The sequence below is a fragment of the Bombina bombina genome, chromosome 11 (genome assembly GCF_027579735.1).
Source record: "Bombina bombina isolate aBomBom1 chromosome 11, aBomBom1.pri, whole genome shotgun sequence".
Classification (NCBI taxonomy): Eukaryota; Metazoa; Chordata; class Amphibia; order Anura; family Bombinatoridae; genus Bombina; species Bombina bombina.
The window spans coordinates 132,208,523-132,235,508 of record NC_069509.1 but is presented as its reverse complement, the minus strand read 5'-3'; positions in this window follow the sequence as shown (position 1 = coordinate 132,235,508).

Below are 26,986 nucleotides of genomic sequence, written 5' to 3'. Positions count from 1 at the left end.
TTCAGACCTCCTCAAGGTCATCAGTAACCCGGTGCATGGAGGTGATTGGGCTCATCGTATCCACTATAGATGTCATTCCATTCTCCACATTCCATCTCCGGCCTCTTCAGTTGTGCATGCTGAGGCAGTGGAATGTCGATCACTCTGATCTATCACAACTGATCTCTCTGGACAACGGGTCGAGGGAATCCCTCTCTTGGTGGCTCCGTCCAGATCAGCTGTCCCAGGGGACATCCTTCCTCAGACCATCTTGGGAGATTGTGACTACGAACGCGAGTCTCTCAGGTTGGGGAGCAGTTTTGGGTGCCAAGAAGGCTCAGGGCAGGTGGAATCGGAAAGAGTCTCTTCTCCCGATCAACATCCTGGAACTTCGAGCGATCTTCAATGCTCTGGGGGCTTGCCCCCTCCTGGGTTCGTCCAAGTTCATCAGATTCCAGTCAGACAACATCACCTCGGTGGCTTACATCAATCATCAGGGGGGAACGAGAAGCTCCCTAGCCATGAGGGAAGTATCTCAGATTCTGGAGTGGGCAGAGGCCCACGACTGCTCGCTATAAGTGATCCTCATCCTGGGTGTGGACAACTGGGTAGCGGATTTTTTCAGCAGACAGTCGTTTCATCTGGGGGAATGGTCTCTTCACCCTGAAGTGTTTGCGGAGATTTGCAGCAGATGGGGGATTCCGGAGATAGATCTCATGGCGTCCAGACTCAACTTCAAGCTACCCAGATACGGGTCACGGTCTAGGGATGCCCAGGCAAAACTGATAGAGGCCTTAGCAGCGCCTTGGGGATTCAACCTGGTCTACATATTTCCACCGTTACCACTTCTACCTCGAGTAGTAGCATGCATTAAACAGGAGCAAGCGTCAACTATTCTGATTGCTCCATCATGGCCACGGAGGACGTGGTTTGCGGATCTAGTGGGGATGTCATTGTCTCCTCCATGGAGGTTGCCCTGTCACAGGGACCTGCTGGTACAGGGCCCCTTTGTGCATCAGAATCTAGATTCTCTGAGGCTGACTGTGTGGCGATTGGACGCTTAGTCTTAGCCAGAAGAGGATTTTATGAGAGTGTGATCGATACTCTCATTCAAGCCAGAAAGCCGGTCACCCGTCACATCTATCATAAGGTGTGGAGGACCAACTTACTCTGGTGTGAAACTCGTGGATATTCCTGGCATAAGGTCAGGGTATCCATGATTCTTTTCTTCCTCCAGGACGGTTTGGAGAAGGGACTTGCCGCCAGTTCCTTAAAGGGACAGATTTTGGCTCTATCTGTGTTGTTATACAAGAAGCTCGCTGAGCTTCCTGATATACAGTCTTTTGTTCAGGCTCTGTCTTGAATCAGGCCTGTATTTAGACATTCTGCTCCTCCTTGGAGTTTGAATCTGGTTCTTAGGGTTTTGCAGGGGGCTCCGTTTGAGCCTATGCATTTTCTTGACATTAAGACTTTGTCTTGGAAAGTTCTTTTTCTTCTGGCTATTGCTTTGGCATACAGAGTCTCTGAATTAGTGGCCTTGCAATGCGAGCCTCCTTACCTGGTTTTCCATGCCGATAAGGCTGTCGTTCGCACTGGATTGGGATTTCTCCCTATGGTTGTGTCTGATCAAAATATTAACCAGAAAATTGTAGTTCCTTCCTTGTATTCTAAACCTTCTTCTTCAAAGGAACAGTTACTTCATAATTTGGACGTGGTTCGAGCTTTGAAATTCTATCTTCAGGCTATGAAGGATTTCAGACAAACTTCAGCTTTGTTTGTTGTCTATTCAGGGAAGCGCAAGGGTCAGAAGTCTTCTTCCACTTCCCTATCTTTTTGGCTGAGGAGCATGATTCGCTTGGCTTATGAGACAGCGGGACATAAGCCTCCTCAGAGGATTATGGCTCACTCAACTAGAGCTGTGGCTTCTTCTTGGGCCTTCAAGAATGAGGCCTCTATGGAGCAGATTTGTAAGGCGGCTGGCTACCTGGTCCTCCTTACATACTTTTTCAAAGTTTTACAAATTTGACGTTTTTGCTTTGGCTGAAGCAGCTTTTGGGATAAAGGTTTTGCAGGCTGTGGTGCCCTCAGGACAGGGTCCGCCTCCTTTTACCCTCCCGTTTTCATTCAGTGTCCTCTAGAGCTTGGGTATTTGTTTCCCACAAGTATTGAATGAAGCCGTGGACTCTTCTCATATTAGATGGAAAACATAAAGTATGCAACCTGATCATTTCATTTCCATTGTCACGAGGAAAGTCCACGGCTCCAATCCGGTTCTCTGTTGGGCGGACCTAAATTTCTTTTGTTTTTCTTTTCTCCTACTGTTCCTTGTTCCCTCGGCAGAATGACTGGGGGGGGGGGGTGTGTGGGGAGTGGGGGAGGTCTTTGGCTGGCGTGTCTTTGCCTCCTCCTGGTGGCCAGGTTCTGTATTTCCCACAAGTAATGAATGAAGCCGTGGACTTTCCTCGTGATGATGTAAATGAAATGATCAGGTAAGCAGAATTTATGGTTTTTCTGCACGTGTGCAAAAAGCAGTTCATGCTCTATATGTTTATTTGTTTATGATTGTTTAGCAGGGGTCTTTTATTCTGGGGGACAAGGAAATCGGTGAAAAGCAAAAGCATAAAACAATATACTCATTTGACAAAATAAAGATGGGTTATTAATTGCAAAATGAATCTCAGATATAAATCTACATGATCATGCAGCTTACAATATGTGTTTAATGTCCATATGACTTTAAAGAGACAGTAAACTCAAAATGTAATTCCCCATAAAGGGCCAGATTACAAGTGGAGCGCTAAATATCACTTTTGTAAAAGCAATATTTGCGTTCCACTGTGTAATAGCAGCGCACGCTATTGTGCGCTGGTATTACAAGTTAACAGCAATGCAAATGATTTCTGGGAAGCATTGCGCTCAGGAGAGCACGCTTCCATAGGCTCCTATGGGAGCCTCGTTCTGATGGCGTCAGAGACGGCATCAGAACCTCGGGCAGCGAAGGGGGTAAGTAGCGCTGCGATGGCATAAAAGTGCTATTGATTTAACTCGGCAATGTTAGGGCGCAATGTGCCCTACTTGTAACCTTGCCCACAGTGTTTATTAGGGCACTGTGGGAAAAAAAGCTTATTTTTTGTTCCATTATCATTTTCCTGTAATTTAAAGGGCCATAATAGTAAAAAAAATTACATACTCTAACCCTGCACTACTGTGTATTTAACCCCCCCTGCAAAGAAGTTAAACACACAGTAAAAGTGCTGCTCTGGACCCTCAGTGTACTGCTGTCAGGAGCAGAAACTGCTGCTAATCCAGCAGCGCTTAGTTACACTGCTGCTAATTGAAACAGCGGCAGTTCACCCTTGGTCCCGAGCGTTACTTCTACTGTGTGTTTAACCCTTTGCCGGGGTTAAACACACAGTAGTGTAGAGTTGCTAGTCTTTACGTGCTCTAACAAATTAGGGCATGTTATTTTTTTATTTTTTTTTACTGTTATAAGCCTTTAAATGTGAAAATGGGGGGGGGGGGGGGGGCTCCCATAGACACTGCAGTGAATCCTGCAGACCTCAGATCTCTTACACTCCAACATGCTACTCATTGATTGCTTGATCATTTTAGGAACATGTTTATATCTTTTCCTAACTGACCAAGGCACTCATACTCAAGATACTTTTAAAGGGGTATGTCCTTGTATTGCAAAACAATGCACATTTGCTAATACATGATAGATTTAAATGCTTGTAAAACTTTTAGTGCCAGGTTACAAACGCAATATATGCAATCCCCTCAGTAATACCAGTGCACGCAAATGCTAGGTGCAGTGGGAACGGGACCTCGTGTTCGAATTGCACGGAAGCTTTGTGCTCACAAGAGCGCGCTTCCACAGGCTCAAATGGGAGCCTTGTTCTCATGTCGTCAGACATGGGTGAGAACCTAGCGCAGAGAAGGGGGTAAGTCGCTCAGCAATTGGCCGCCAAGTGTGTATATATATATATATATATATATATATATGTATATACAGTATATATATATGTATATAAATATATATGTGTTTATATGTGTACACATATTAACACATAAATATATATGTATATTAAGCATATACATAAACAGTATATTTACAGGTAACACACAGTCCCCATAGATTGCTATTTAAAGGCACTTTTCAGTGCCGTTTTTTTTTTCACCCCAGACCTGCTCAATTTAACTCCTAAAAACTGCTTTGTGCAGTTATTATTTTTTATTTTTAAATGCTACTTTTTTTTTTTTAAAAACTACACTGTATTTGGAGGGCAATTGGGGCTCATTTAAAAAATCGACCAGAGATCTGATAGCCGGTTCATTTTCAGAGCGCTAATTGCTACCACAAGCTCATGGTAGCAATAACTAGCCTCTTGTAATGGCTGGTTATTTATTGTGTGCCCGTAAAAAGAGTGAATTTGCCCGTTTACGGGCACGCGATAAATTAGCTCTCCACTTGTAATCTAGCCTTTAATTTGTATGTAGTTATGTTTTACAGAACACTTAATTGCTGATGCTGAGTAGGATCTGTGATGTGTTTGCACAAGAGAATTCTTTTAGCAACCCTGGCATGAATGCAAGCAGGGCTCATATACAATGCGTTCTACAGCCAGGAGCATAAACTATTCTGATATTCTTCCAACAGGAATTTCTCTGGCAGGGGCTTTGAGATGTGCTCTGTGACATTAGCTAGAGGCAGGAGCAGTGCACCAGTCTCGCTGTCCCAATCAGTGGAGAGGCTTTCTTTGGCTTTCCTTCTGTGTTAAACCTAGGTTGTCATTTTTGCTTCTTGCTGCTTCGGTTTCTATAGCAACCGTATACTTCTTCCTGTTTCTTTCCTCTCTGTTAATTGTGCTGACTGCGGTGTCATTAAAACCTCCCGTCTAACTAGCCAAATATTACCTGTCATGTTTCTGATGGTGATAGGAGCAGTACGAGAAAAGCATGAGACAGTGCACAATTTATAGCTCTTGCTTTAAGATCTCTGGGGTTTGTTTCAAATTCCATGCTGAGCTTGGGTACGTTGATTTGTACTTATCATACAAAACAGGAAGAATTATTAGAAAGCTCATTTTGCTTTATTGTATGGAAATAAAGATAAAGAAGTTTTTTCAATAAAAAAACAAACATAAACAAATAAATAAACCCAATAAAACAGCAGCAATCTGAGGTTAACATATTGGTATGTAGTCTGTTTGTGTGTTTAATAAGGGGTTTAAAAAGGGCTAGATCACATTCCAGTTGTAACCTTAAAGGGATAAGGGAGGATTAAATTAAAGAAAATTTCTAGTCAAAATTAAACTTCTATGATTCAGCTAGGGCATGAAATTTAAAACAACTTTCCCATTTACTTTTATCATCAAATTTGCCTTGTTCTCTTGGTATTCTTTATTGAAAGCTAAACCTAAGTAGGCTCATATGCTAATGTCTAAGCCCTTGAATACCGCCTCTTATCTCGTGCATTTTGACAGTTTTTCACAACTAGACAGTGCTAATTCATGTATGCCATATAGTTAACATTCTGCTTTCTCCCAAGGAGTTATTTAGGAGTCATCACTGATTGGCTAAAATGCAAGTTTGTCAAAAGAACTGAAATAAGGGGGCAGTCTGCAAAGGCTTATATATACGGTAATCACAGAGGTAAAGTATATTAATATAAACATGTTGGTTATACAAAACTGGGGAATGGTTAATAAAGGATTATCTTTATTTTTAAACAATATATATTCTGGAGTAGACCGTCCCTATAAGATTAATGCATTATTGCCATGGATGAAGTATGGTTGGTGGATGGGAACCTATTAGCAGTTAAGGTTTTGTTAGCTGTAGTGTGAGAAGGAACTGAGGCCGGTGCAGAAAAAAGGTTTCCAAGAAGGCAACGACCTTCAATTTTATAAAAATAAAAAGTCCAATTTATTGAGTACATTTAGTACAAACATATTAAAAGCAATTAGAGCAGCATCAAAAATGTACAAAAGCAGTAGGTAAGATCACAGTCTTACGCGTTTCAGCATAGATTTGCCGTAATCATAGACTCATTGTGAAGTTAATTACTACATACATTTAAAGAACCAACTCTCACCTGATTGGTGCTCTAAAAACATACACCTACTGCTCTAATTAGATTGTAACACTAGATCCTAAAGACCTCCCTCTCTCTCTCTCCTGTCATGTTTAATGTTGTTGGCATTTTAGTTGATATTTATCCCTTTCTAGAACTAGAACTATATGGTTTTAACCCTATGTATGCTCAATAGTGATTATACAGTTTTACCATAATACCTATATGGAATGTTTAGAAAAGATAATAATAAAGATACATTTTTCCTATCTGTATAGCTTAAAATGAGCTACTAAAGGGAAGCAGTTCTAAGGAAACATCTAAATGATCAAACAGAGACTAACAGGACACTCTTAAGTTATTCATTATCCTTTTTTACACCAGAAACTCACAGGATTATTTTATGTACTGGATATAATCTTATGGTGTTCCTTAAACTGTATTGAATCATAAACTGTATTGTCCCCCCCCCCCCTTATATATCAAAAGGTGCAGGGGAATGCCAAGAGTGTAGGTTAACACTTTCACTCCCAAAAGTTAATAATGTCATTGGCTGAATTGAAGCCTATTGGAATCAAAGTACCCAACTTATTGATCCAATAGACTTCCTGTCTGGCTAAAATGGAACACTTATCATCTCCTCTAGGAGGACTCTTAATAAGTTCTACAGCATTCCATTTGAATGTGGACACATTATGATGGTGTTCATCTATAAAATGTCGTGCCAACTCTGAACATCTCATTTTATTTGTGATATATCCAAGATACTCTCTTATCCTTGTGCGGACATCTCGAGACGTCATTCCTATGTATTGTTTGGAGTGAACCGAGCATTCAATCAGGTATATCACAAAGGTAGAGGAACATTTAATGCAGCCTTTTGTGTCAAAATTCTGGCCTGTTGAGTAAGACATAAAATTTGGGCCCACTTTTATGTGCTCACATGCCTTGCAGGTTTTCCCGCATCCATATGTGCCATTATGTGTGAGCCAGGAACTATTGCTTTTTGGTGTTCTCAATTGGCTAGGGGAAAGCATATTACCTAATGATAGATTCCTAGAATATACAAATTTACATCCTTGTTTGAACATTAGCCTTGCTCCACTTTATCATAAAACACACTGGATACATACAATATTAGAATGCTGAATAAATTAAAAGTAGAGTTTCAAGGGAGCAAATAATACTAAACAAGACAACCAGGATAGTTTCTGAATTAGTTCAAGATATATCAGAGCTAGAACAGGTACCTGGTCTGATGACAAAGGATACTTGGCAGGACACTGGCACATAGACTGGGTAGGTTACTGGCACTGCGATTTCTGAACACTGGAGCAGAATACTGCTATTTGGTAGGCACCCTCTTCAGGGTGTACATCCGCTGCCTGCCTTTAACATTTTACAAGGAAATTCTTGCACCACCTGCCTTCTCTAGCGCAACTGTCAATCACCCCAAACAAGCAAGTTCCGATGAGCACAAGCCTGGCCCGCAAGGGCTCCAAAGCAGCTTCCACTGCTTGATAAATAGAGTCCTATGTGCTAGATTATTATTTACTGTGTGTTAGAGAAGATGATGGTGAACAGATGTGAACCAGTATCTGGTAGCATCCTCTAGTGGCTCATAGAGAGCTGGGTCAGCACAGAGAAGAATAGGAGTTCAATCTCTAGATCCACCAATAAACATGTGCTTCTATGTGAAGAATATTGGAATGTGAAATATTCATATTTCATGTCGGGTTAGAGCACCTGAGAAAACGCGATCGGGTTTGTGCAACTTGTTGTAACGAGAAGGGTTACAAAAAACTCAATGCAGGAATAGTTGCTAGTAGAAGAGGTCTACCACTAGATAGTTATCTCCTATTTTTTATGGGTTTTAAACCACCATGCGCTTCAGACTGCTACTGCTACCTGTCCATGGATCCAACTTCTCACCTTCTGAATGGACTTACAGACGGATTTGCAGAAGCTAAAATACATTTCTAAAGCTAAGTAAGGTATTTGCTTCTCTTTATTATCAGCCTTCTTGCTGGCCCTTCCATATTGTTTATCGAGAACAAGATCCTTTTACACGCCTTCCAACATATTCTGGAGGCTTCTATGGGTAGTTGTCCACAAGTGTCTTGTGGGTGGAGCTGCAGCATAAAGGGGATAAGGGGAGGTTGTGCAGGATGTTGCATGTCATGGGGAGAGGTGGGTGGAGCCAGGACAGTCCATGGAAACAAACACATTTGCCATGACGGAATAAGCTGTGGGAGGGTCATCAGGCAGATTTCTTAATCTTTGACAAATCAGCAAAATCCGGGACAGTTGGGAGGTATGCTTGTAACTACCTATAGTGCAGATCTGTATTCCACCAACATGGTACCCATGTCAAGAAGAACATCATCTTATTGTTCTTGCACAATTCAGGAATTGTATATGTCCATTCAGACCACTCATAGTCATTATCATTAGGCCATAAATGTAACAGATAAAGTTAAACATTCTTGCCTCTCATTTACTTGCACTTACATCACTATCTGCATGCTGCCCTCATCCTATTTAATATTATTATCATTTATTTGTAGATTGCCAACAGATTCTGCAGAGTTATAAACATAGGTATAATATACAAAGGTAGCATTTATAAAAAGCAAATGAGTAGAGGGCCTTCCCAAACGTTGCCAGCTGTTGTAGATCACCTTACATGAAGGTGATCTACAGGATAGCTGGGCTCATAGGCTTGCTCCATTTGTTCCATTTACGCATTCCTGACCGCATGGCGAAGGAAATTTTCTAGTCCGCAGGGGTCTGGTCATAGGAGGTGGTGAGTGCCCCAGCCATTGGGGGTGTCAGGTGCCGTTTTAGTTTTGACTACTTTAGTCCATATTTAAATATCCTCTATCCAGTTATGGAGGATTCTGATGCTGAGACTTTGTTAATTTCAAATTCAGTTACAGAGGATTCTGATACTGAGACTATTTTGATTTCAGATTCAGATTCTGTGTCCGGTGATGAATCCAGAGTGGCCTCGTTGACGCCTGTCAACCAGTTTTGTTCCGTATGCCATTTCAGAGAGCCTGGTTCCTCGGGCTCGGGGAATCAGACTGCTGAGCCATTCGCCTCTGGGGGTCCTGTCCTCCGAGAGGCGAGTTCCCTACCAAATCATACTTCTGCACATGCGGGTAACCCAGTTTATGGTTCCTCCATGCGGGCAGCATGTTTCCCCTGGAGGTTGCAGCACGTTTTCGCTTCCACATAATGTTGACGATTGTTCGTCTGCTGAGTCCAGATGTTTCTTTGAGAATGTGCTCATGCCCTATTGTCCCGGGCTTTCCGCCTTGGGGAGGGCCTCTATAGTTCCCTGAGGGAGTATCTGTCCCTGAGTTTTGTGCCTTCCGTTACAGGATTGCGCGCCTTCGTGTGTTGCTCAGACATGTTTTTCAGTTATTGAATGACTCTATTGTTACCAGATACGGGGAATTTCAGTCTGATAATTCGAATGGTGCACCTCATTAAACATGTGGGGATGAAGTAATCTCCTGATTGTCATTTGTTCAGATCTTTTCCAGTTTTGTGAGATAGGGCTCCGTTTGACTGGTCCTGCGGGTAGGCCTGTGTCTTTTGGGCGTTAACCTCCGGGTTGCCTTATATTTTATTTATATCCGATGGGATGCCTTTTATTTGTTTTTGTTTCCTTCAGGAACCTTCTGGGACTGAAATTTATTACTTCTTCGGAAGTTGTTGGACATGTTAGTCCTCTGTTAAAAATGTCTGTTTTCTGTTTTTTCCCCTACGAGGGAGAATTTACGCAGCTTGCCAGTTAGGACCCTAGATGCAGGCTGGTCCTGTCGGGTTTGTTCGGTTTTGCGGCTGTTCAGACACGTGGCGCTGTTATGCTAGGCTGATTCGGCAGGAGCGCAGAGTGTTCAGTTATCATTGTTTTTGATGTTCAACTAAGCATTCGAGAGGACCTGTGGATCCGTGAGGTGAGAAGGATTGTTTCAGTCCTTATAGCCTTCAGTCATAGATGACCGGGCAGGGGAGTTTTTTCGCTGCATCACTCTATCTGACATCCGATTTCATCAGAACTTAGAGTTTCCTCCCCCATGTGGTGGAGGGTGGGAGGGCTTAACGCCCCTTTTTAGGCCTCTGGATGTGTCCTTTTGGGCTTGATCCAACAGCTTATACAGCATGGCTGTCTAGCATGCGGAAGGTTGCAGTTTGAAACCTGTTGCAGCTCTTGAAACCTTGCAGGTGTACGCGTAGCTGTTTCTTGTATATCTAGTTGCAGCTCTTACTCTTCACTGAGGTATAAGAGGCCTTTGGGTCTTCTGCCATTGCTTCCGGGTAAGTGGATCTCCTTTTAGGGATCTGTGCTTCTGGGTGATGGTTGTTCCCTGCAGGAACTTTTGTTTAGCTCAGGGTTTTCCGGAGCTGGGTAGGCTTAGTGCCTTCTTTTCCTTGTGTCCTCTGCTTGTGTGGAGGTGTTAGGGAGACTAGTCCTGCTAGTAGGATTTTTTTGGACCTCGAGGTATCCCTTGGTTGTCCTAAGGCTCTGAGAAGTATCTTCATACGACTTCTAGCCTTGCTTCTTGGAGCGTTGAAGTTTAGTTAGGGGTGGTTCCTCCCTTTGGTCGGAGCTTTCGAGTTCTTCTCGCTATCTGGATTCTCTGGATATGCATCCTTACCATTGTGTCTGGCTTTTTGGCCGGTTGGGGTGTTTAGTTCTAGGGTAAGATTTGCCTGAACTATTAGGTGCTCGGACCTGTTTTTTCTCCCTGAGACTTCCAGTTTCCGATGCTCTGCTTGGCCTTTTTACTGACCCAGTCTTGGGTGGTTTTGGAAGCTTGGATCTCAGGGCTGGTCGGGGTGTTCCACGGTAGTGGGGACTTGGGCTATGTCCTTGCTCCATCTACCTCACCTGGTCATGGTTGACCAAGTTTTCAGAGTATTTTTTACTCTTTGCCACAGAGTGGCTCATGTCATCTGTTGGTTAGCCGTGTGGCTTGAGCCTCAAGGGTGGGCGGTTCATACCCAGCTGCTGGCGCTGGATGTCCAATTTCTGGTGCGCCTCAAGGTTGCATTCCCCTGGTCAGCTTGCCAGTGTTCCCGTGGATTCCCTGCTCTGCAGGCGAATGGGTTGGCTGTGCCTCTGCTTGGCAAACTACTTGTAGGGGGGTCCTTTTCTAGGACATCTGTGTTGGGAATTTCACTTCCCATTAGCCGGTGCATTTGGGCCTTGAGGACAGTTGTGGCTCTATCCTTTTCTTTAGAGGATATTCTCCTCCCTATGGAGTCCTTGCTTGGGGCTTCTCCTGGATGGGAGGCGGAAAGGTGGGATTGGTTCCCCCTGGGGTCTTGCTGGCTCCAAGCAGGCTTATTGGGCCTTTCTTTTGATAGATCCTTAGGTCTATGGCCTTGTTCTCTGTTTCAGAGTCGAGTTGTACTTGTACTCTGTGGGGTTCGCTGTGCTATCCTTACGCTTGTTCCTGTATCTGTTTCGGGATACTTTTGTTTCCTTGTCTTGGATCCCGGAGGCTGGGTTGGTACAGCTGAGTGTGAGCTGCAGGTCAGGATGGCCGAACGGTCTAAGGACCTGCGTTCGCGCAGTCTCCTTTGGATTTGTGAGCTTGTTGAGTCTATCCTGTTAGCTTCGATTGAGGTTTTTGGGTTCCCCTTTTCAGGGACCTGTGTCTAGGTCCGGCGACTTAGGTTGCCTGGAACGTGCCCTCTGTAAAGGGGTTGCGTTGCGGTCTGTTTCTTGCTTGACTGCTTCTTCTTCCTTGCAAGTATCCTCTGTGTCGTCCTGTTGTGGACTCTGTGTTCTCAAACTTGGGGTTTTTCACCTAGGTGTATTACACACTTTTTTCATGGTCGCATACCTTGGTATTCTATGGCCAGACACTGGGAGGACTTTGCCTCTTCTGTTGCATCCGTGCTTACAGGATATTGGTGAGACGTCTGTTCTGTCTCTGTGCTCGGTCTTATCCCGGGTTTCGCTTGGTATAGGCGAGGCCTCTTTTGCCTGTTTAAGCCCCTTTTGCCTGTTTAAGCTCGGCTCACTCGTGGAGGTCTTCCTTTTTGTATTAGGGGACCTTTCGGTTTCCTTGGTTCTCCTTTGCATTGTCGCCTTGGGGGTTTCGGCTGGTGTCTCCTTCATTCGTGGAGCTTAGCGGTGGGGGACCGTTTGTTGGGCGACGTTGTCTCCTGGAGGACTGTTGGCTCAGTCGAGTCCGTTTGCAGTCTCTAGTTTGGCTTCTGGACTAACTGCGAGTCAGTGTCATTGGAGCTTTTCCTCTTAAATTTTTCTCCGCTTCGGACGAAGCAGGGTTTTTTATTGGGTAGGAGTTCAGGCCTGGTGCCCTCAGTATGGGCCGCCTATTGTACCCTCCTGTCTTGGCATTCAGTGTCCTTTATAGCTTGGGTATTGTTTTCCCAAAAGTAATGAATGCAGCTGTGGACTCTTTCCATTTAAGAAAAAAAATATAAATTATGCTTACCTGATAATTTTATATGGGGCGTCCTTATATTCTTCTGGCACCTTTCACCCTGATATTTCTTCTACTGTTCCTTGTTCCTCGGCAGAATGACTGGGGGATGAGGGGAGTGGGAGGAGTATTTAAGCCTTTGGCTGGGTTGTCTTTGCCTCCTCCTGGTGGCCAGGTTCTTATTTCCCAAAAGTAATGAATGCAGCTGTGGACTCTTTCCATCAGAAGAAAAGGAAATTATCAGGTAAGCATAATTTATGTTTTTATGTTATTCTTTATATAGGTATCACTGAATGTTGTCAAAGGTGTGGGGCATACAGGGGAGGGGAATAAGGGTACTGTGCATAGGGGCCCCACAATGTTATGTTGCCCAGGGCACCGCAAATGCTAAGGTTGGCCCTGATTGTATGCATCTCTGAGAAGTAGAGCTTTTATGGAGCGCTTGAACTTTGAAAACTAGGGTAGAGTCTTGTGGAGCAAGGCAGTAAATTCCACAAGACTGGGGCCATTCTGAAGAAGTCCTGTAGACTGAATAGTGAGGAGGTAACAAGAAAAAATGAGAGATTCTGGTCGTGAGCACAGCGAAGGGGATGGGAGGGAGAGTATCTGGAGACAAGGTCAGAGATAAAGGTGGGAGCAGTGTTATTGAGCGCCTTGAGAGTCAGGATTTTGTGTTCTACTGGCAGAGGAAGCCAGTGAAGGGAATTGGCAGAGAAGTGAAGCAGATGAGGTCTTCATTCAGTTATTTATTTTTGTGCATTTGAAAATACATAATAAAAAGGAAAATGTATGACAGGTTATCCTTTCAAATGCAGATAACTGTGCTTTTGCATTTCTACTCATGCCTTGACCCAATTCCACCTAATTACAGTATGTCACCAATCGTGGTACTAAAATTAGCTTCAGTATAGCATACATTGTAGCAAAATCGGCCATGAAAATTAATCATAGCAATTTAAACTGTTGTTCTTTCGTAAGCATACCTAATGAAATGTATTTAATTTAAAGGGATTTTGTAGTCAATTTTTTTCTTCATTTAAAAGTAGGGTTGCACCGATACCGATACTAGTATCGGTATCGGTGCCGATACCAAGTATTTGCATGAGTACTTGTACTCGTGCAAATGCACCGATACTTAAACCGATACCTCCAATTCCTACCCATACGCCATCTTGTGGCATTTTTCAAACTGATGTTCCCATTTCATTTTAAGCGGGAGTGGAGACTTAACTAAAAATTGTTATGCCAATACAAATTGCTGTTATTTGTATTATTGTACATCAGAGCAGTCATTCAGACAAACCCCTGAAGTACTGGGCAGTTAATAAACTGAGATTTAATGGCCCAAAAATATCTTTCTAACCCATGCAGTAGTGTGAAAAATGAAAGACTGTTCAGCTTAGAGTCAAACGTCCTTGTTGTTGGTAGAAGCAGACTTATAGCTGAACATGCAGAGATGCTTCTGTTCCTTAATAAGAACTTTCCACTAACTTTTGAAAAAATATTCTAATTGCTAGATTGCCTGTTATACTACTAGTTCTCCTCTTGCATAATTATGCTTAAAACATACTGTACTCTGAGGAACAACCTTAGCCAGGGCTGGACTGGGAATAAAAAGCAGCCCTGGAAAAATATAAAGACCAGCACTATTTTCTGTTGAGTCAGTAGAATGCAAATGCCCCATTTTTCTCAATATTATTTTCAGAATTAAATTATATTACTTTGTATTAAGTACAAATGTTAGATTGATTAGTTATATAGGCACCCTACAACCCAATTGCATCCAGTAATCCCCCCTTTAAATTGTAGCTTTCCAGCCCTAGCTGCTGCAGCTGTTATTTATTGTTGTTATTATTAACATGTTATTGTAATATTTTTATTTATAAACATGTTCTGTAAACTTTGTGACAACAATCAAATAAAACTGTTTTATTATTTCAAAATATCTCTTGAGATACAGTTCATAATTATAAAGAAGTGATCTTAAATCATTACTCTGTAATGTGCTAGGTAAACTGTCATGACATAAAGTATCGGTAATTGGTATCGGTGAGTATTTGAAAAAAGTATTGGTACTTGTACTCGATCTTAAAAAAATGGTATCGGTGCAACCCTATTTAAAAGTATTTCTCAGCTTTTCTTTTTTCCCCCCTTTTTTTAAAAAAACTCATGTATCACTCTACATATCTCTCTCTATTCCAGTAAAGAAAGGGGAGTTGTCCTATCAACCAGTAGCCATTCTTAGGGAGTACAAAACCAATACGGCAGTATTAGTTTTAATTTAAATTTAATTAAAGAGGCATTATACAGTTTGAAATATACAATGTTTATGTGTAGTAAAAAATCTTAGTAATATAATTTGAATATTTATTTTGTCCCCTTTTCCTTGTTGGCTTTCCAATCCCACTGATTTCCTATAAAGTAATGAGTCCTGCCGTGTTGAAACCTAGGTTCCCCCTTATCTAATCTCTTTTTCTTAAAGGGACACTGAACCCAAAATTTTTCTTTTGTAATTCAGATAGAGTGTGCAATTTTAAGCAACTTTCTAATTTACTCCTATTATCAATTTTTCTTTGTTCTGTTGCTATCTTTATTTGAAAAAGAAGGCATCTAATCTTTTTTGGGATCAGAACTCCGGACAGCACTTTTTTATTGGTGGATGAATTTATCCACCAATCAGCAAGGACAACCCAGGTTGTTCACCAAAAATGGGCCGGCATCTAAACTTACATTCTTGCATTTCAAATAAAGATACCAAGAGAATGAAGAAAATTTGATAATAGGAGTAAATTAGAAAGTTGCTTAAAATTTCATGCTTAATCTGAATCACGAAAGAAAATTTTTGGGTACAGTGTCCCTTTTAAGTATAAAGACATGCGCTGCACTGAATAATTTGTTTTCAGACAAATCATTTGGAACAAATATTCTGAAAACGTTTTCAGAATATTTGTGTACTGCACTATTCGGTATTTGGTTAGTGTAAAACAAACCGAAAACTGAATATTTGTTAACCTTTACATTCGTTTTCAATAAAGCAAATGCAAATGTTATCTTGCTGCAGGTTGCACAGTGTCACCTATAGGATACATACCTATAGCACGATGGGGAGCTGCGCTAGTCTGCTTCTTTTACACAGGAATATTAGTGCAGTGGTTCTCAGAGACTGCGCTAAAGGAAAAGGTAATTTACTGTTGGCTCTGGGATCCTCTGCACTAATATTCCTATTAGCGCAGCCCTGAGGGCCGAATTATCAAGCTCCGAATGGAGCTTGATGCCCCTGTTTCCGCACGAGCCTTCGGGCTCTCCGGAAACAACAGTTATGAAGCAGCGGTCTAAAGACTGCTGCTCCATAACTGGTCCGCTGCCTCTGAGGCTGCGATCTGCAATCCGCCCGATCCTATATGATAGGGCTGATTTACACCCACTGCTTGCGGCCGATTGATTACGAATCTGCAGTGGGGCGGCATTGAATAAGCAGTTCTGGTGAATTGCTTGTGCAATGTTAAATGCCGATTCAGCGATGTCTGTCGGACATGATAAGCTACAGGGTATCATGTCGGACAGACATTGATAAATCGGCCCCTTGGAGTCAAAAATAAGACTGGGGACTGAGCTAATCTGACTCTTCTTTACAGAGTCCAGAGCCTAATCATAATGATCCAATTGGAATGATTGACACCCGCTGCTAGCGACCTATTGGGCGTGAATGTGCAGGGGGTGGCATTGCACAAGCATTTCACAAGAAATGCTTGTGCAGTGTTAAATGCCGACTGCGTATGCTGTTGGCATTTAGAGATGCCGGGTGGACTTGATTTGCTACAGTAAATCTTGTCTGCCCGGGACTTGATAAATTGGCCCCATGAATGAAAAGCAAATTAATGTGGCTCCACAGCGCACTGTAGTTAAATATTACACTTAATTTAAAGAATAACGAATATACTAAGGAATTTTATTAGTAGATATTCGTTATTCTATAAATTAGTAAGTGCATTCATTCAGATATTATTTTGTATTTGTGACAAGCCGAATGCACATCTCTAGGCAAAATGTAAAACAGACAGCAAGGTGTTCAAATACTGAACTGTGCAAACAATGGCAGAATGAAAAGTCTGTTAGCTACTTTAATATTCTCATATTCCACACAGACATTTTTTGCACATTTCAGAGTTTGGAGACTTTATTGCCTGTTGTATATCTGTCTCTAATTGTCCTCAGCAAAAGAGATTAGATAATTACTTTATATAAACTAAAGTACATTATAGATACTCAAAAACTTAAAGTGATGGTAAACTTTACATGTTTTAAATCAGGTTCGGATTCTAAGCATTATTTTAGATGGACTTTAATTGATCACTTCTAATAAAGATGCGCTGTAATTTACTTTTTAATCTAGCTGTTGCCGCCGACTTCAAAACAATTTTTTTTTGTGAGCCAACGGTTTTGACTGTTGTCCAATCGGTGGTCTAGCCATAGGACACTTACACATTTTTTTTTAGTTAGAGCACAGATTGGAGAACAGTGAAAATCGTTAGCTCACAAAAGATTAGGTTTGAAGTGGGCGGCCAGAGCACAAGCAATAGAATGGCACAGCTAGATTAAAAGGTAAATTACAGCACATCTTCATTAGAAGTAATCAATTAAAGTCTCTGTAAAATATCGCTTAGAAACCGGACCTGATTTTAAAGCGTTTAAAGTTCACCATTACTTTAAATAAATACAAATAAATCAATATATTATTCTCAGGCTAATATTTGCTTTGAACACATCATTATTTAGCATTTATGTGCTGTTTAACAATTTTTAGGTCAAAAAACAAACAGCTGTTCTTTCATATGCATGATAAAACATTTTTAAGTACTGTGTCCTATAACTAAAATTAGAAAAGAGAAAATGTTACTCTAAGTCGTAGAAATTATTGTCAAAATAATACCGTATTCCAGAGTTTAAAATGAACTATCCATTATGTAGTAAAAATGTCTTTAAGTGTATGCCAGATCAAATACAAAGGCAAGGTTGGCGGGCGATTTTCTTTCTGGGTCATTAAATATTTTTAGCCAAATATAAAATTTAGTCGATGTACCCATGCTAGTAAACATCTGCACACCAAGTACACCACTACACTGTACCAAATGTGTCTCTTTGTATGACATCAGCTCAAAAATCAAGGTTATTTCATATTTGTACACAGATGAAAGAACCGGACTTTCTTTTAACAATTTAGATAATTCAAAAACAAAAATCCTTTTGGGGCGCTGATTGCTTTTGATTTGGCAACAAGTGGCGATTTGTATAAAGTAACTTATTATAGCACAGAACAGATATTACACATTATACATGTGCAACTTTCTAGTTTCCTTTAATAAAAAAAAAATATTTTAAGAACTGTTGACTGTAAAAATTAGCACAAGGTCTAATATTAAAGACTTTTTTTTTTTTAAATGCATATACAATATGACAGCACCATATTGCATTAAAGGGACCAATGTTTTTCTTTCATGATAAAGATAGAGCATGCATGTTAAAGGGACATTGTACACTAGATTATTGTTTTCATAAATGTTTTGTAGATGATCCATTTATAAAGCCTATCTGGGAGTGGCTTTGTAAAAATATATAACATTGTGCTGATTTTCAGACTCCTAACCAAGCCCCAACATTTTAGATGTATACTGATTTCTACAGAGTCCTGTTTGTGTAATTGGTCTTTTTATATGCAGGTGGGAGGGAGGGGGGGAATGTCTGCTGTCAGCCCCTTTCAGTTGGTGTCCCAGCCTTACCTCATCAACAGTGCTAAACTGGGAGCTTCTAATTAAGTTTTTAAAAAGTTTTATATTGTATTTTTAGATCAGCATCTGTGCATATTCCTCTTTATATTAGTGTCTATTAGATGCAGTAATATGAAACTTGGTGCATACTGTCCCTTTAAACAACTTTCTAACTTAATTCTATTATCTAACCTGCTTCGTTTGAATTTACTTCTCTTTGTATCCTTTGTTGAAAAGCATAGCTAGGTAGGCGCAGGAGCAGCAATGCACTACTGGGATCTAGCTGCTGATTGGTGGGTGCACTTATATGTACAGTATGTATAATCCGTGGGGAAAGACAGCACACTCTCCAGAGTGGGACATGGAAAGAGACTAGCCAAGTCTCAACTGCACTGCAGATAATCAATTTTTCCAGCTTCCAATTCTTTTTTAAAAGACCTTTATTTCTTAGGCAGGGTCCATAAGTGTAACAAACAAAAAAAACAAAAAACAACGTTTCAAACCTGCAATCGGTTTGAAATATTGTTAGTATTGTTTGTTACAGTTATGGACCCTGGCTAATAAATAAAGGTGTTTTAAAAAAAAGAATTGGAGGCAAGAAAAATTGAATATTTGGGGTGCACTTATATGCCTCTTATCAATGGCTCACTAGCTGTGCTCAGCTTGCTACCAGTAGTTCATTGCTGCTCCCTCAGCAAAGAATACCAAAAGAATGATAACAGAAGTAAATTGGAAAGTTGATTTAAAATTGTATGTTCTATCTAAATCATGAAATAAAAATTTGGGGTTTTATGTCCCTTTAAAAAGTAATTCACTTTTATTAGAGGAATATAATTAGCAATGTTTCTGGCCTACATAGTGCTTAATTATGCCTCATAAAGGTCCGGAATGTTGCTAATTTTGTTGGGACTGTATTCTTTTTATAAACATATATATCACCTTTTGATGCTGTCTCACATTTTTGTATATGCTGTGAACATTGGAGTTGGCAGATTATCCAAGTGACTTGCACACAGTAAGGATGTTATAGAAGTGCTGAACTCTCTCCCTTTTATGTTTTTACAAAAACCAATATCATAAACTTCATGGTTCAGGAGATATTCATAAACTTCCCCCTAAAATACACCCTGTTCGCTGTCATCAAAACTTCCTTTGTGGTTCCCTGTGGGTAAGATTGTCCTACTCCAAAAGCAATACGATTTACATGCACTACTGGGAGCTAATTGGTGATTAGTGGCTACACGCATATGTCTCTTATCATTGGCTCAACAGATGTGATCCTGAAGCTGATTTAACTGTGTGTTTAACCTGTGTACTCAAGTAATATTGCAGCAATAAAATGCTTTAAAACATTAGAGCATTTTCTTTTTGCACTTTTTTGTTCTGAATGACCCTGCAACATTCGGCACAGTAATTGGATCACTCAGAGCACAAACTAATTTACCTTTGCCCTTAGTGGGCCACAGCGGAATAGACAATGAACATGAATTCCACCAAGGTTTTTCAAGTTGTGTATCATTGAACTGTTATTGATTTGCAAAACATTGTGACTTGCTCACACAGACACAAAACCTTTGTTTTAATATAAAAAAAATTAACAAATACATCTAAAATAAATAAATGTAGATAATCAGTAGATCACTGCAGGAATTAGTTTTGTGTAGTAACAGAGAAATTAATTTTAAATAGATGTCATCATATTTAGATGATCAAACTAAATTTAGATCATTCAGCAGTACACATTTCCTTTATCTTATTATAAATATATAATTATTTATTAATAACATATTTTACCAGGAAGGACACATTGAGATTTCTCTCGTTTTCAAGTATGTCCTGGGTCCACAAAACATTGTATTGATACACTAGGGATCAATAAAATACAAAAACAATATTAATACATAATATATGCAACATTTAACATAGAGCAGGTAGGAAATATATAATCAACCATGACAGGAGCATTCTGTTTTGTAGAGAGGGATCTCTTAAAGGATATTAGGCTTGGGGAAGGTTTAAAAGTGTACGGGAGGTCGTTACATAATTGTGGTGCTCTGTAGGAAAAGAAGGATCGAGCTGCTTTCTTTTTGTATTGTGGCAAACCAAATAATGTGCTGGTACTGGATCGGAGGTTATGGGAGGTGGGAACAGCCGGGGAGAGCATTCTGCTCAGGTAGGGTGGGAGCTTCCCAGAAAATCTCTTAAACACAAGGCTGGAAAGATGGAGGGTGCGTCTGGATTCATGCGACAGCCAGTTTAGTTCTTTTAGCATGTCACAATGGTGGGTCCTGTAGTTACATTGTAGCACAAAGCGGGAGAACGAGTTATACAGTGTATTATAATATCTTATTATAAAAAACTGGACTCAAAACTGCGTCAAATTTAATGTGAAATATCCTTCAGTGAATGCGTTTCAAAGTCAGCTTTCAATAACCAAAAACATATTACACCTTGAAAGGTTTACTAAGTTTAAGGCCATTTACTATCTTCTCTAGAGCTGCCACCTTTGCAATCCTGGCCAAACCTGACCACTCTTGCACCGTGCACAGCACAGGAAAAAAATGTTTGCAGAGAACACACATATAATAGTAAATAAACACAAACTCTCACTCACTCTCTATCTCTCAAACACACTGTCACACATGCTCTCTCACAGAAACTCACACAAGCACAAAGATATTTGCTCTCTCACATACACTGTAACACACACATTCTCTCTCACACACTAACACACACATTCTCTCTCACACGCACACCAACACACACATTCTCTCTCTTTCACACACACATTCTCTCTCAAACACACACTAACACACACATTCTCTCTCAAACACACATTAAAACACACATTCTTTCTCAAACACACACTAAAACACACATTCTCTCTCATACACACACTAACACACACATTCTCTCTCAAACACACACTAAAACACACATTCTCTCATACACACACTAAAACACACATTCTCTCTCATACACACACTAACACACACATTCTCTCTCTCACACACACACTCTCACACACACAAAGACACTCACTCTCTCACACAGACTCTCACTCACACAGACACTCACTCTCTCACACAGTCACACACATACAAAGACACTTTCTCACACAGACTCTCACACACACAGACACTCACTCTCTCACACAGACTCTCTCACACACAAAGACACTCACTCTCTCACACAGTCACACACGCACAAAGACACTCACTCTCTCACACAGACTCTTACACACACAAAGAAACTCTCTCACACAGACTCTCACACACACAAAGACACTCACTCTCTCACACATACTCTCACACACACAAATTCTCACGCACACAAAGACACTCACTCTCTCACACAGACTCTCTCACACACACACATACAGACACAAAGACACTCACTTTCTCACACAGACTCTCACACACACTAAGACATTCACTCTTTCAAACATACACACTCACACACAAAGACACTGACAAACACAAAGACTCACACACACACTCTCACGCCACATTTAAGCATCAAGTAGGAGCCATCAAGAACAGTACTAGTACAGTACTACTAGTTAGTGTATATTTGCACCACATTTCCCACCAAACACTGACATTTGCATGTGTTGGTCTGACAGAGCTTCACACAAATGGAAACCCGGACTATCTGGGTCATTCCTGATGAACAGGTGGCAACCCTAGTCTTCTGTCCCATAGATAATTCATTTTATTTTAGGGTTGCCAGGTGTCTAGTATTCAGTGGTACTATTTCTAACAGGATATCCAGTAAAATATTTAGAAAATACTGAACGCTTATATGTCATTTCTTTTAAAGCATAGGCGGCAGCTAATTTTTAAAAGCCTCACATGCCTCCATGCAATACAAATATGGCCCATAAAGGAGTGATACTACATACCTCACAACACTTGTGGATAGGTATTAGAGACTTAGGAGATTGAGTGGGGCCTCGTCCCTTTGTGGGTGGAACAGTTTCAGGAGGAGTGGGACTCGGAATTAGGGACTGCCCCTCTCACATAGGGACATTTGGTAAGTCTGACACTGCACATGGACTGTGCTTTCTGTTACTAGCAGCTATTGAGGGTGTTATACTCTCACCTTGTACATAAGTCTCTGGGCACAATCTCTGTTTGTTGTTGGTATTTTTGCTGGTGTAAAAACAGAGGTCAAGTCCTCCAAAAAAAAGTGTTGGAACTCACCAAGACTTTCACCCCCTCAATTAATATTGTTTTATATATACACATGTATTTACACACAGTGCAGGGTGATCACACAGCAGGACTGCTGACAGGCTTGCATTTAGTGTGTTGTAGGAAGTGTTACTGCCCATTACTAGAGGATCTCACTATCCCTCTAAAAGGACTGTGCTCCAGCTCCTCCCACCAGCAGCAGCAGTGTTTACTGAAGTGTTTATTTTCTCTGTCTAGAGGGAACTTAGTTCCTCCTGCAAATATAGTGCAGGAACTTTGTTCCCATGCATTCCCGCTCGACTTGACCCCTATGTAAAAACATTGCTCTGTGTGTGTTACAGGCAGCCAAAGAAGTATAATTCTGTGATTGTGTGTCACTGGCATCCAAAGGCATCCAATCACTGCTCATTTATGAAAAAATTGTGACCTTGCCCACCATCCATGCCCCTTTGTCTACTGGTTGTCCAGTATTTTTGTGAAGGATAGCTGGCAATCCTACTTTTATCTTATCTTTTAGGTTGTAAAGCTTGGAATTTATAATATTGTCCCTGTCTGCCTTTCCTGTCTTATTTTTTTTATTGTACCCCCAGTAAAGGGCTGAGGAATCTTTTGGTGCATTACAAATAGAGATAATAGTGTTAATAGTATAAATATTATGGGATTGCTTTAAGGGAGCATAGGAAGATGCTTATAAAAAAGGCTTTTTTTTTCTAATGAGGTATATACTTATATCAGCTAAATGTGTTAAAGGGGCAATACACACCTGGTAATTACAAGGCATTTTAGTTTTTTTGCTATAGAATAACATATCTTTAAAAAAAATGAAAGGGATATGAAACCCAAATGTTTTCCTTCATGATTCAGATAGAGCATGTGATTTTTAAAAAATGTCTTCATTCTCTTGGTATCTTTTGTTGAAAAGCAGGACCGTAAGCTCAGGAACGTGCACATGTCTGCAGCAGTTTTGCAAGAATGTTAATCATTATAAAGAAAACTAGATGGCAGCACTATTTCCTGCCATGTATTGCTCCAGACATCTACCTAGGTATCTCTTCAACAAATAATAACATGGGTATGAAGCCAATTTGATAATAGAAGTAAAAGTTTCCTATCCCTTTAAGCTTTGGCTTACTGCATTTGTTTTTCAGTAGCCATACTTCACCCACAGCTTGCCATATCTCGAGGAGCCAATACTGGCTTGAGTATGCAGTTGAGAAGGTTAGCCACAGTCATTATGTTAGTGTAAACTGCATGGTTTTGCAGCTACTAAGGGCTCGATTGATCAAGCCCCTACGGCTGCAAGAGCTTGCTCGCCGTAATGTATCAAGCAGCGGTCACCAGACCGCTGCTTCCCTAAACTCTTCGCCACCTCTAAGGTGGCGAAATTTAATCTCCGTGGTCGAGTCTGACCGAGGAGATTGATAGCTCCCTGCCCGCGCGTGATTAGCTGTGCGCGGGCAGGGAGTGGGATTGCATGCAAGCGCAAAATTGCGCTCGTGTGCAATGTTTATTACCTGCGGGTAATTTCGCCCCGCCACAGGCGAGCTGAGGCATACAGGGGCGCGAATACGTGCCCCTGTACGACTCAGCTTTGATAAATGTAGCCCTAAAGCCAATTGGGGAAATATATGTAGCATAATTAGACGTGAGAAGTCTGCAGTGAGAATTTCCAGTTCAGAGCTAAATTACATGAACAAATAAATAATACAGTCTATTCTAAAGTTATTTTACTACACATAACTAAGCTTTTTTAATTTAAATATCAAGGTTTTATTTTCCCTTAATAAACACTTATTTCTAGTATTGTGGTGAGATATTTATTTTCTTAAGTTGTTAAGTGATGAGACAATATCTGTAAAAAAAACAAAAACTTGTTGCCGTGTACCACTAATTCCTAACCACGAAATGCAACAAACCCGTAATGTATCGTCCCACGTATAGGTATGTGTATTTTATTCTGGCTGCGGGGGAAGGGGGAGTTAGAACAGCCCTTGTCCTGTGTTTTTTTTTTTTTTTTCGCCCCAAGCTAGGACTGTTCTGTATAAAATTAGCTCTCCAGAAAAAGAAGCCTAAATTAAAAGCATAAATATTTGTGAGCAGCGTCCGAGCTGAAGCCCCAGTCAAATATTGGAGGTGTCACATGTGATTACAGCAGGACAGAGAGAGGCCTTTTCAGCCGCAGACACTACTCCTTTAATGCCAGAAGACGCGGCAGGCGGCTGGGGACCCACAGTCGATGGAGCACTCATCAATCAGCCTTCGCTGGGGCTCTGAAAGGGCCAGTTTGTTAAACAAACACACTTAGTGTAAAAAGTTTATTCCAGGTAATTAGGGCTTCACTGCAATGGAAACAAATTATTCTGGATTCTAGTGCCAAGTCAAACAGTGGCAGAGGAGAGGCTGGAGTGAGCCGCGTACACAAAGAGGCAGAATTATTGTCAGAAAGGAGCGAGTGGGTACAACTGTGTGTGTGTGTGTATAATACACACAAATATTTACACACATGAACACTCAGACCTACTGCGGGCTAACTTGCATTTTATCAGTATCTTTAGAATTAAATGACTAAAAACAATATATAGGCTGCTGACTAGAATGATATATTTTACTGTTATTATTAGTATTCTCTATATGGACATACGAGTTATCATATGAGGAGATACAGGGCTACATATATTGAAAGGACAGTAAAGTTAAAGGGATATGAAAACCAAAAAATATGTTGTGATTTAGACTGAAGATATTATTTAAAAAAAGTTTCTAATTTACTTTTATTATAAAATTTGCTTTTTTCCCATGATATTCAGTGTTGAAGAGATACCTAGGTAGGCATCTAGTGCTCTTGCAAACGGATGACATTCTTGCAAAACTGCTGCCATAAAGTGTTCCACAAATGGGCCGGCTGCTAAACTTACATTTCTGCTTTTTAACAAAAGATACCAAGAGAACAAAAAATGTAAGAAAGTTGATTAAAATCGCATGCTGTATCTGAACCATAGAATAAACTTTTTGGGTTTCATATTCCTTTAAACTTGATTCAGATAGAATGTGCAATTTTAAACAAGTTTCTAATTTACTTCCAGTATCAAATTTGCCTTGTTCTCTTTTTTTTAAGAGTAAATCTAGGTAGGTTGATAAGAGCTTAGGAGCGTGCATGTGTCTTTAGCATTATATGGCAGCAGTGTTTGCAACTATGTATAACATTGCTATAAACATTGTTGCAAGCACTGCTGCCTGATAGTCAAAGACACGTGCACACTCTGAGCTCACCTAGGTTACTTTTTCGCAAAGGATATCAAGAGAACTAAACAAAATTGATAAAAGAAGTAAATTGAATATATATTTTTTTACCATTCATGCTCATTCTAATCATTGTTAGTTTAGTTTTGAATGTACTGCCCTTTATGCTATGGGCACAGGTATGAAGTCTTTGCCCTGCAGGATCACATATGAGGTTAAAGTAATATCTTCTGCAAAGCGGATCAAACATCTTAACACACAGTAGATGTGAATGTCGTTTTTTTTTGTTTTGATGAGCTAGTATTCTTAATGGCATGAAATTTCTAAATGTACTTAAAGTATAACTTTCTTAAAGGAAACTAAAATAGCCATTTTGCATTACATAACCATTATAATCAGAGTTTTAAAATAGATGGATAGATAAATAGATCTAGATAGATTGTAGAACGATAGATATAGATAGATATAGAGAGAGAAATAGATAGATAGATGATAGATAGATCGATGATATATAGATCGATAGATAGATAGATAGATAGATAGATAGATAGATGTAGAGATAGATGATAAATAGATAGATAGATAGATAGATAGATGATATAGAAATAGATAGCTAGAGAGATAGAGATAGATAGATAGATAGATTGATAGATAGATAGATAGATAGATAGATAGATAGATGAAAGATAGATAGAGATAGATGATAGATAATATATAGATCGATAGATAGATTGATAGATAGATATAGAGATAGATAGATAGGTAGATAGACATAGAGATAGATAGATATAGAGATAGATAGATAGATAGATAGATAGATAGATGAAAGATAGATAGAGATAGATGATAGATAATATATAGATTGATAGATAGATTGATAGATAGATATAGAAATAGATAGATTGATAGAGAGATAGAGATAGATAGATAGATAGATAGATAGATAGATAGATAGATGAAAGATAGATAGAGATAGATGATAGATAATATATAGATCAATAGATAGATAGATAGAGAGATAGATAGATAGATATAGAGATAGATATAGAGATAGATATAGATAGATTGATAGATATAGAGATAAATAGATAGATAGACATAGAGATAGATAGATATATAGATAGATATATAGATAGATAGATAGATGTGTGTGTGTGATATTGACACACATATATAGGTGCAGGCTTTAAATGTCTGTTATAATCTTACAGCAATACCCAGTTCAAGAGAGAGAGAGATTACATATTATTATTATTATAC